Below are 12,559 nucleotides of genomic sequence, written 5' to 3'. Positions count from 1 at the left end.
AATGGCAGTGCATCCCAGAATCAAGTATGATTAGGCGTAGCGATCCAACAAGGGTAATTACTGCGGAGCCGGAGGAGGTAAGCTGGGGAGCGTCATGCGGACGCCAGGGGCTCCAACATGTCAGAGACGGCCCTACATCGTTTGTCACGCTCCAGATTTGCATTTCCAGCAGAGAGGGCGCAGAGAATCCGGGGTGAAAGATGTGGCTGGAATAATCAGCGACTACGCCTTGAATTAACAAGCACTTGCAACTGAAGATAGGAATAGAAAGATAGGCGGGTTGTTTGGAGAGATCATGCACACCAGGCTACTACAGCGACTGTTTTCGAGGCAGGTTTGATTTGCAGAGCAGATTCGGGATACCCATTGAACCATGGCTGGCCTTTCATAGACCTTGTTCCCGATTTGGTAATGGCCATCTTGGGGTCCCTCCCTTCCCCCTGTGATCAACGGGTACTCTACTCAGCTCAGACTTAAATATAGACCCTTAGGGAGTGTATTGATCCATGTGTCCCATAAACACAGGTCCTAAGGCCCAGTCAAGCTGTTCTTGGCGTGTGCGCAGGCGGAGGTGTGGGAGGTGCTCTGTCCCAGAAGCACTTTATTAGCATGGTCATAAAAGTGCCATTGCTATTAAAAAAAGCAGCGAGAGCCAGACTCCCACCCCTCTCTTTCAGCTGCCTGCACGCTGCCATGCTCCTTTGTTTGAGTTTGTACATGCTAGATGTGCAAAGTGGATCCCTTTGGTGGTATAATCAGCCTCCTGCTGAGCCAGCTTTTTGCTCAAGCCCCACAGCATTTTGTCCTTTAGAGCTCTTGCTACAACCCTGTCCCTTTATTGTATATGTGTATACAACATTTACTCCCATCCATCTTTTCTTCTGCGCCTTTTTTATGTCCCTACATCTCCACACAGGAAGGATATATGCATCACTCCCTCATGTTGTGGCAACAGCTGCAGATGCAGAGAAAGAGAGTAACTGAATGAACGGTGTAAATAAAAGGCTCCACAAAGGTTAGCCATTCATATTGCTCAGGGTAACAGAGGGAATTAAGTCTTTGTTTAAGTTGATTGCATGACCACCTCTTTGTTGCATTTGACACCGACTTCTCTGTGCTATGCAGCTGAGGAGTAGACTTTAAAAGAATAAGAACAACACCGGATCACCCTGTGCTCTGTAGTTCAAAGCCATGTCTTTCTGTTGTTTATGAGGAGTCAGAATTACCGAGAAGGGAATTAACATATAAATGCAACCAGGAATGATTCATACTGAAACACAGTTACCTCTTGACCTAGAAAACAAAGAGGGCATGACTGTGTTGGCAGTGTATAGAATTACGTGTAAGGAAGAACGAAAGCGGCATTTTTAGGCTTTTAATTGCATTGATACGCAAGTCAGCCAGTGTCACCAACTGTCAAGGCTGGGTCAAGTCTTGAATCCCCAGTGTTCAAGTCCGAGTCACCATTACCTGAGTTAGATTGCCCAGTGTTTGAGTCCAAGTTCAAGTCCGTATCACCAAAGAAGAGTCTAAGTAAAGTTACCATTATCTGAGTTTGAGACCCCAGTGTTTGAATCCAGATCACCAAAGAAGTGTCCGAGTTGAGTTACCATCACCTGAGTTTGAGTCCGATTCAGGTCAGGAGTCCAGCAAGTACCGACTCAAGTCGAACTCAAGTGCTCGGTCACTGCCTATTACATAAAAGTAGTCAGAAACTACTTCCGACTGCTATTTCATACATCCTTGAGTCCAGGTCATCAGTGTCAGTGTCCAAGTCGAGTCACAATTCCAGAAAATAGCAAAATAGAATCTAGTCTCTATGTTTGGACTAACAACTGACTATTTGCAACATTGTAACACACAATGAACAGCTAACAGTTAACCTTTTTGACCACCTGCCACAGTCACTTTTTACCAGCCAGATATCTTTGCCTCATAAAGGTGAAAATAGGAATTGCTGTGTCTCTATGATCCAATCCTGTCCTATTCATGGTAGCCTATTTGTGGACATTGCTGTAGTTGGGGGGCCCGCCTTGATAATCCAGCATAAAGGCAAAATTTCCTATCCTGGGCTGTGACACACTCATAAGGTTTGATAAAGGACTTATTGGACTTTAACTTATCATTGCACCTTCAACAATGTAGCTGTCCTCAATTAAGGTCAACCTGTAAATCTCATCTGCGTTTTTTCCGCATCCACCGTGTGTGATTGTGTGTGTTTATGTGTGTGTGTGTTTGTGTGAGTCATCTTTACAGTGAAAAGACGTTACAGCGTACATTGATGTTAAAAAGTGTCCATGTTGGCAGGACGATCTTTGGCTGTACGTTTAGTTGATAAATGTGAGATGTTCGAGTCACACACGTCTCGTCTTCATATCAAGAACAGTGAACTGAATTTGACCCATTCTCACTCCTGATTGGTCAGTGGCTGCACGTGGGACTGCTGGGATTGTCGCGAGTAATGAAAATGCGATAAGGGGCCCCGGCTGTCAATCAATGTCTTCCAGTGATGCAGCCCCGATTGGTCCAAGCCTGTAAGCAACTGCGTACCCTGCTTACTGATACGCGTCTGAATCACTCAATTCTCATTGGCTACCTGCCAATGTGGCAGGTAGACTGACAGTGTAACCAGGCATTTGCCAAATTCACCCTCATTTGGCTGGTGGTCGGGTGTTAATTTCAGGCCCTGGATATCTGTCTCTGACAAGTCCTGGTTCTGAAAAAATATCAGTTTGTTGACGCAGGAAGAAAGACGGTCTGACATGATGACAAACTGTCAACCACTTCAGTGTGTTACATCACATAAGAATGTGAAGCCAAAAAACTCAAAATATCATGGTCATTGTCAGTAGATTCCCATTTTTACAGTCATCTGACAATCTGTTTGGAAGACATGGAAGGCAAAAAAAAAAAAAAAGAGCCTCAAGTCAAGAGAGACAGAAAAGCACTTGCATTCCGACACACACGCAAGCTGTGATCATAGCTCGGAGAAAAGCCAGTTTTTTTGCAAAACTTTCCATTTATAATGAATAGACAGACGCACAAAAACACAGCTTTGACTCAGTCCGCCAGGCTGCTTCCGAGCGCTTGTTGAACAAACTGGTCCCGTTGGCTGTCACTGTGTCTGGTTGTGGGTCCCTGTGCTGAAATGCTGGTAATTTCCCATGCCACTGGGCAATACACAGTGGCCACGGCAACCGTGGTAAAAAGGAGCTGCATTGTGTCTGATTATCTCGTGAAAAGATGCTAAGAAGCAGCAAGGAAGGAAGAGGCAAAGCCAGAAATGTGAAATTATAAGCTATGAAAACCATCACTGAAGGTTGTGGACACGACGCCTGAGGGCGGTGCTGCAGCCAGCAAACTGAATCACGACAGGGAACCTGCTTCAGGGATGTTGTCCTCTGGAGCGGGAGTAGCTCTAAACCTCTGTCACCCTGGAATAGGCAGCAGGTCTTCTGCGTTTGTGCCTTTTGATCCCCCTACCCCGTCCCCCCTCTTTTTGTCCCCGTATCCTAAGCTTCTTAACAATGCAGCCAAATTTGCTTGATCTGCTAAATTCATATTTACATCAATTGTATTGCGAGAGATAAAGAACATAAACCAAAATCCGTTTACGGTGCTAAATCCATTGTTTCCGGATAGGAAACTGCAATGGGAGATTGTGATTTCATGCCGGGGATTAATGTGTTATTCCCTGAATCATTAATGTAAAGCGTGAAATCCTAATGCTTAAGTAAAAGTGATGCACCACAAATTAAAGAGACAGATGGAACAAAAACCAACAAACCAGCTCGTCAGGAAAAGTAAAAGGTTTAGAATATTTTGCTCATTGTTTGGTGAGCTTTTCAGTTGATGTGGCCAACCGTATAAAAAAAATAATAGAGTTTATTCTTCCCTAAAGGGAGATCTTCTTCTATACGAGCCTATAAAAAAGCGATTAGCAGCAGAGGTTAGTCCATTAGTCTTCTCTCTTTGCAGCTATCAAGAGCAGAGATAATGAGGACTTGCTGGCATCTTGAGTTGTTGAGCTGGAGTTATATTCATACGTTCTTTTGTCTCAATAGGAAATGGGTTTCTCTGCTCCGGTGCCAGCTCTATCTGTCAGCTTCCAAGAAAACTCAACACATCTATTCTCCCTCCATCCATCCATCCATCTATCCTTCCAGCCACCGCAAGGAAAAGCAACAGTAGCAAAATAGAGGGATAACACCCCCACAGAAACCACAAACCCTCCAGTAAGTGCTATCCTTTCCCTCTGCCTGGTTTCCTGCGCTATGGTGTTGGAGTTGATTATGCTTACTATTTCCCTTTAGAGACAAAATTCCATCACATTAATGGAGGAAATGGTCACAGAGGCTTGCTCATAAAATCAGAGCAGCGCACTCACTGCTGTTGCATTAAAGCCATCAATGCAATTTTGCCTTTTTTTTTTTTATGAACGGTTTTGTTTATCTTTGGTCATGATGCGTGCTGGGCTCTGAGCTATTGCTCAAAGAGCTGTAATTCAGTGGTGCGTAGTAAAATGAATGTCCACAATGAAGCATGTGCTCTAAAGGCACTCTAACAGAACACTTCGCGCCCAGTGTTTAACAGTGCTATCTCTGTTAGTGACCCATATCAGCTCACTTGCTTATGACTGACTTTAAAGGCCGGCAGCGAGGCCTTAAGTTGTCTTTTACTGAATTGTGCCCACTGAAAGCAGTCACAGTACCACCTTCCAGCCTCCCAGAGTTATGACTTTAAATTATTATTTTAACTTACCCCCAACACAATTTGAAGTGTTTAAGGTATGAGCTGTTTTTTTATGAGTATTCAAGGACAGTATTTGTTTAGAAATCCCTCTCCCTGCCAGCTTGCAGTGTGTTTCAAATAGAGCCTGACCAATATATCCAATATAACCAATAATACATTTAGAGCTGTAATTGCAGAACCTCATACTCATGCCCATGCCTAGTCATCATGTTCAGAAGAATAATTGAGTATAGCTGCTTATCCCTGAATGCAAACACTGGCACGTGCATTTAATCTTCCCCTTTGAACCCATCTCCGCTGAGCCCCCCCCCCCCCCCCCCCCCCCCCCCCCCCCCCCCCCCCCCCCCCCCCCCCCCCCCCGCTTCACACACTCAAAACTCGGTTTGAGCAAACACACGCTGGTATGACGGGCAAAAACTCTGACATCCACCGAGAGAGATTACAAAGTCATTGTCATTCTAATGATTTCTCTTTCCCCCTCCCACAACCGCCGCCTCCCAAACACGCGCACACGTTCACGTGTTCTCATGCCCTTGTACAAGCCCAGACATGCACACAAAAAACACACCCACAATCAAAAGGCGTGTACCCATATAGACAGGGGCCACACATCCAGCACAGGTGTAAATAAATCACTCACTGTTTTTTTTTCTTCTCAATCCTCGTTTCCGTAGACACAACAAACAGCCTGCGTGTACTTCTCTTAATAAATTGGAGGTTGAAACCTGAGGCGTGCTTTCTCTGGGAGGCCAAGTACCAGTAGCTACGTGGTACACGCCTTATCATCTATGTCTGTCATCCTGGAAAAGCAGCTTTCTATTAGGGGGTATTTCCATAAATCTAAATTGTAAAAGGGCCTCAGCAAGAAGAGAATGAATCCTCGGCGGACGAAGAAAACAAACAGAGCGGGAAGTCAGTGGAGGCCACAGGATCAAGTAGCTCACCTCAGCTCACTTACAGATTGGAACTGAATCAGGCTCTTTGATTGACACCATACACATTTTATTAAATCGGAGAGCCGTAACTATCCCTGAAGCGTGTTGCCGGTGCTGTCACTTTGAGAGTCAATATAGTGGTGTAATGAAAGCTGGATGTGGAAGGATGCAATTGTACAACATGAAAGGTATAGTAGCATGGTGTTTTACAGTGGTTGGTAAATTGAATCATGTCTATATGAATTATTAAACATAGGAGATATACAGACACACAGCACCCAAGATCATCTTTCAACACCTGTGAAATCTGAATCTCTTGCAATCCAAAAGGAATTTTAAATTTGATCATTGTTCAGATTTATTAGTTTACACTACACTGAAAGCTGTACATAATTTTGTGTCTCCTCACATGGGACAAGGACTACAAATTATCCCAGGGCTGGAAGTCCCACATAAATTGCCTCGGATGCACTTTAGACAATGCCTATCTGTATTGCCCCTGACAAAATACTGATGAAATAAAATATATAAAGTACAGAGTGTTGAGGTTCAAAGAAATGAAATGCAGGAAGAAAATGAATTTGCCTGATGATCTCTATAATTAAATGAAATAAATGCCAGGCAAATTAGTAACTACTACTACTAGCTTCAAATTGCACTTGCATGATACATTGCATTTCTCATATCTTAGACCGCTTTTCTTATGGCCCATTTAAGAGTTGTTGAAGCAGACAAATGGACTTGGCAAACTAAAGAACTTGGCTGGTGAACCAGGTAGCAGGTGCAAAGGACAGCCAGACGGTCATCGGTCTGTATGAGCAGGCAATTGTGCAGTCCTGTGTGGAGTAGACTGGAATGAAATGAATGTGGTCCCTCAGTCCGTCAGGACTTGCTGCAACCGGATTCCATAAACTCTCTGTTATTAATGTGCGAAAGAGTTAAACACAAAGAGAGAGGACCAGCTATGGTGAGGGCACCCAAGCCAAGATGATTCAAACGACATTAAAGGTCCCATATCATCCTTATTTTTTAGGTTCATACTGGTATTTTGCATTTCTACCAGAACATGTTTACATGCTTTAAAATACCCATATTATGAAATTAAAATTACTTTTTTCTGGGATTTGGAGTGTTATTTTGTGTCTCTGGTGCTTCCACGCTCATACAAATGGATGTAAACTGTCCATGCTGTTTTGAGTGAGATACGGTTTCTGAATGTCCTCTGTCTTCAGTCTCCGGGTGAGCTATTCAACATCTGCACGGCTTTCTACATCACTAGCCGAGACGAGGTGGGTAACCGTAGCATGCTAGCTTGTCCTCAATGGCAAAACACTGCTACAACACACGCTACTTCCTGTCCCTGTTCTGCAGGTAATCCACAAGTAGCCCTCGTCTAGAAGAAGTCTCCAAGCTAATCCGGCCTTCGACTGACCAAAGTTGGGGAAAGGGTTATCTAGCTGGTGGGATCTTACCTAGCTACTGCGCATGTCCGACTCCCAACAAAGATTATAAAGTGAGATGTCTCACTCTGTACAACAAAAATCTGGTGTTTTTTTAAAATGAAACCATGTAAACTTATTCTGGTACAATGTCAAAATACAATTAAGAACCTGAAAATGAGTATATTATGGGGGCTTTAATGTTCAAAAACATTATTTTTCTCATACTCTGTCTAAATATACTTAGACCTACTTATTCACCCTCTCTCTAAAACCCCCCTTTTAAGCACCTGTCTCTTTAAGACCCCATCCATCTGCTCTGACTGGTGAGCATTTTGTGGTTCTTTTGCATCTATGCTCTTGGTGTCGTTTCACCATTTTTGTAGCCGGGGAATGATTGTAACAGCAATGTAGCGACCCTGTTTAACTAAATATAGTATAGTTGTGACATCACAACCATATGGAAGTCCTGACGGCGTATTTAAAGGCACAGTTCCTGAATAGGGGCTGTGTGTGTTTCTATGTGGATTAAGCGTGTTGATACTTTCAAATTAATTATATAGCACCTCGACCTACTATTTAATCAAAAAAGACATGGAAATCTCACTTTGTAGAATATGGGAACATTAACCCAAACAAGGGCAGGCCAAAGCACAACCTTTGTGTGCATGTGTTTATGTGTTTGTGCATGCAAGCACCAGCACAGTGTGTGTCTATGTGCACTGGTGTGTGTTTGCTTTCTTTATCAACAGACTCTCCCTGCAGAGGTGTTATCTGCCTGCAGCTGCACTCTGCTAAACAAAGTGTGGACTCTGACCTTTGGTGTGCAATTGCCCAATGAGTATGACGCACCAAGGGACCAAACCTTCTGTCAAATAATCATGCCGAATCCGCAGTTAAGCACCAACAAACCGCTCTGCGAGTAGGCTGAAATGTGTGAGATTAACCAATCAATCCTTGGTGTGTGTTTGAAACATTGCCGGTTGAGGCAGACTAATGAAGATCGCATAAAAAAAAAAAAAAATGGCTTCAATTTCAGTAGCCAAATATATCCCCCACTTATTCCCCCAGCCCCTGCTCCATCATTTGTCTCATCGGGATCTGAGTCAAGCTGGAGCATGGCTCAGCGGCCACAGCGACTAGTGCTGGAGGGATTGAGAGAAGAGAGAATGATAGGGAGGGAAGAGGAAAAGAGGAAGGCAAGCAATAAAATACAGCAGGAGAGGAATTGAGATAAGGGGACAGAAACAGTGAATGATGGCCTGTGAAAGTGAGCGAGAAGGACAAAACAGTACCCCCAGTGTGAGTGTGTGAAACAGAGATAGAAAGCGGAAGAAAAAAAAAGACAGGGAGAGCAGGGCAGACAAGAAAATAGGAAAGAAGAAAATAAGGAGAGGGAGCTATGCAGCCATTACTCCAGCTGGGTAACAAGCCGTTACAGCCACAGCGGCAGCCACAACTCCAAGAAGCTGGCATGCTACGGCCACTATTATCTGGAGCAAATTTACACAGCCTAGCTGGCACACTTGGGGGGGGGGGGGGGGGGGGGGGGGGGGGGGGGGGAGAAGAAGAGATGTTGAGAAAAGGAGGTGAACAAACATCTAGATAACACCATTATTTTGTTTTAAGTGTATAGTATATCTACTCAGACAATGAGACCTGTTATTTCACTCAGCACACCAGCCACAATCCGGAATGGTTATGTAACAGTTCTGGCTGCGGGGGGATAAAATGATGGAAAACCTGTCAGTCAAAGTAATCCCTTCATTTTCTCCGGCTACTGTTTCCTATCTCCTGGTATAGCTCTGTAATCACACGCTGGCTGACAGGATGAGGATACTCTGGGTTGGGTAACACCCAGACACTGGAAACGCAGCAGGAAACACACTCATCTACTGAGCTCTTCCATCAAACACATTGTAGAAGATCAATGGGACTTGCTAAATGGCTTAAAGTGGATAGACAGGTGAGATAGCATACGGCGTGTTGTTTCCAGCATAATGACATATGATAAGCCAGGGACATGCGTTGTGATTCAACTCTGAGCAATGACAATGGCAATGATGATGTAATACAGACGTGTGACCATGAACGCTTGCAGGGGCAGCTGTATCCATACGCAAATCAATTATCTGCCAGTGCAATTAGCTTGACTATAGAGTATGTGTGATCTCTAATCCCTCCACTGCTCGGAATTTTGTAACAGTGAGCCGGCAGCGTGGCATGGAAAAAAAAAAGATACACACAAGGCAAAGACACATAAAACACCCTTTGCTCCTTCGTGATAGCCTGAACCGCCCTCCTACATACTTCCGCTCAATTTTCATTTTTCTTCAGTACACCATCTGGCGTTGGGGTATATTTACCGGTTTTCTCCAGCCAAATCTTTGGCGGTCCAATGAGCAAACAGAGGCAAGGGCTGAGAACGATGACGTTGAGGTTGTGTGCTACTAGTTTGAGTAGTAGATCCATAATGGAAGAGGAGAAAGATGCCGAGCAGAGCAAGATCAATCTCGGGAGTTCGGTTCATTTTCCAAATCACTCCTTTAGTAATGAAGGAGTTAGCTAAAGCTAACGCTAGCAATGCTAAGACGACGTCACGACCTAACGTTAGCTATTGATTATGGCAAATCCGGAATGATTCTGGCAGATCCTATAGTTCCAACTTCTGAGTACCCGCCTTCAAGGAAGTTAACACTGGTCAATGAAGAGGGGCCAGACTCTCTGGAGTCTGGTAGGACCAGGACCAGGACCGTTACATTTTTACTGAGCATTAAAGCCCTGTTTTCAAGCAGGAGATAGACATTTTTGTTCATCTCATTAGGGTTCGGCATCGTTTTGATTTAAACAATTTTGATTCAATTTCTGACTCCTGATTCCTTTCGAATCTGGCGCTTATTGATTTTATGCTATGGAAACCTAAACTTGTGTTGTATTTGGAACTGATGATCGCATCTAAAACCAAATTTTCCAATAATAATAATAGTAATTTTTGAAATGGTTTCAATTTGAAATCGGTTCTCAATCCCCAATCCTAGCTGTCGTGTGTTAGCTTAAAGATGTCTACAGCTGCTGTGTGTGTGTGTGTGTGTGTGTGTGTGTGTGTGTGTGTGTGTAAGTTGCTGTCTCTCTGTCAGTGTCCTTGTGGCACATTCACTTACTCGCACTCATGCAGGACAGCAGTCAGTTTCCTCTAAGACTCTCTCCACTGGGTTAATGTTTACAGCTAGCCACGCTCCTTAACGGACATTTTAACAAACACAGCAAGACTGGGTAAATAAACACGCTTGTCCCGCTGTCCCATAGGACAGGAGAACAGGAAATATGGCTATCTCCAGGTCAATGACTTGCTCTTCCAGTCCGCGCTCCAATGCAGGTCGTAGTCCACTCGCCATCCCAGTCCACTCAGGGTCAAACAGTAGCTCCAGACACCACCCCCCCACCCCCAGCCCCAACACAAACACAGCTATCTTATCTCCCACTAATGACTGTGACTTATAGCAGTGGAAGCACATGAGGAGTGAGGAGTTAAACCGCCTAACCCCAATGACCCGTTCTTCTTCCCTCCAGACTGAGTGTGAGACTATAAACATCATGCCTTGTCTTCATATTGTCTGTTGACTCACTGATCTCTCTAAACTCGATTAAAGGTTAAAAAAGGCCAACCATGAGTTTGACCAAAGCCAGTCGGCCTCTGTGAAATAACAACACAGATAAGGCTTTGTGTGGTAAAGTGAAGAAAGAACTAGCTGTTGATGATGCCTGCCTCTGTTCACAGTAGCAATGGTAACTTGAAAACATGACGGGTGAACATTAGTGCTAAAAACATTTCCACCATATCATGTGCTAACATTTCTACACCGTAAATGAACATGTGGGTGGCAGTAGCTCAGTCCTTGAGTTGGGCTGGGAACCGGAGGGTTCAGACCTGAGTGTAGTGGTTCTAACAACAGAGTGAAAATAATGTAATTTCCCCATTGGGGATCAATAAATATATATACTATTACATTCTTTAAGTTTATTAGCATTTTTTCAAGAACAGCAATTTTCAGTGCAATTTGTGATTTTCGCATAGAACAAAATTAAAAAAATATATATATATAAAATTTATGAAAATAGTAATAAATAAAATAAAAAGGGACGCAATTCAATTCCTTTTAGTGAATTTATTGGTTGTATTGTTTGTTATGTAAACTCTTTTACAAGAGCAAGGAAACCTTCCCTCGTTGTGTTGTGGCGCCGAGCACCACTACTATCTAAGGGCCATTAAGTAGGGCTGCACGATAAGAGGAAAATACGCAACAAATGGCTTTTCTAATAATATCCACCCATCCATCTTTGTGCGCTTATCCGGTATCGGGTCGCGGGGGTAGCAGCTCCAGCAGGGGGCCCTAAACTTCCCTTTCCCGAGCCACATCAACCTGCTCCGACTGGGGGATCCCGAGGCGTTCCCAGGCCAGGTTGGAGTTATAATCTCTCCACCTAGTCCTGGGTCTTCCCCAAGGCCTCCTCCCAGCTGGACGTGCCTGGAACACCTCCCTAGGGAGGCGCCCAGGAGGCATCCTAACCAGATGCCCAAACCACCTCAACTGGCTCCTTTTGATGCTAAGGAGCAGCGACTCTACTCCGAGCTCCTCTCGGATGACTGAGCTTCTCACCCTATCTCTAAGGGAGACGCCAGCCACCCTAATGAGGAAACCCATTTTGGCCGCTTGTACCCTGGATCTTGTTCTTTCGGTCTTGACCCAGCCTTCATGACCATAGGTGAGGGTAAGAACCAAAACTGACCGGTAGATCGAGTGCTTTGCCTTCCGGCTCAGCTCCCTTTTTCTCACAATGGTGCGATAAATTGAATGTAATACCGCACCCGCTGTTCCGATTCTGCGACCAAGCTCCCGCTCCATTGTCCCCTCACTCGCGAACAAGACCCCAAGGTGTTTAAACTCCGTCACTTGGGGTAAGGACTCATTCCCAACCTGGAGAATGCACTCCCCCAGTTTCCGCATTGTTCCTCTTCAACCCGAGGTTTGACTAATACTAATAGGTACTAATAATAATGGAAGAAAATGATTTCCAACATGGTTTTATTTAACAAATTGAACATATACAAGCCACTAAAAAAAGGATATGTCGCAGCCTTTCACGATGTGTATACTGCGACAGTTGATTGCAATGAAGAATAAAAAGATTTACTGTGCAGCCCTACTATTACGGCCTATGTCAGGCCCTTTCTGCTCCGGCACACATTACAGCTGCATTATCAGGCAGTACCAAATAGGTTCAGCTTCTCTCTTGCTTTTGCTCAGTCTTTTTTTCCCTCTACCTCTGCCTGGTAGAGGACCCTCTAATTTCATCAGAGGTGATAAAACACCACAAAATCAAGTCTGCGGCTAGTTACTTAGCCCAATCTCCCTTTGGATGAGAGGCAATAAC

At 44.3% G+C, this 12,559-nt stretch overlaps 1 protein-coding gene across 1 annotated transcript in view; it reads right to left on the bottom strand.

The window, feature by feature from the left end:
• plxna2 (plexin A2) overlaps positions 1-12,559 on the bottom strand; it is a 207,933-nt gene that overhangs the window by 176,648 nt on the left and 18,726 nt on the right. The window lies entirely within an intron of this gene.

This window comes from Etheostoma cragini, chromosome 7 (genome assembly GCF_013103735.1).
Source record: "Etheostoma cragini isolate CJK2018 chromosome 7, CSU_Ecrag_1.0, whole genome shotgun sequence".
Lineage (NCBI taxonomy): Eukaryota > Metazoa > Chordata > Actinopteri > Perciformes > Percidae > Etheostoma > Etheostoma cragini.
This window is presented reverse-complemented; position numbering and strand designations above follow the sequence as displayed.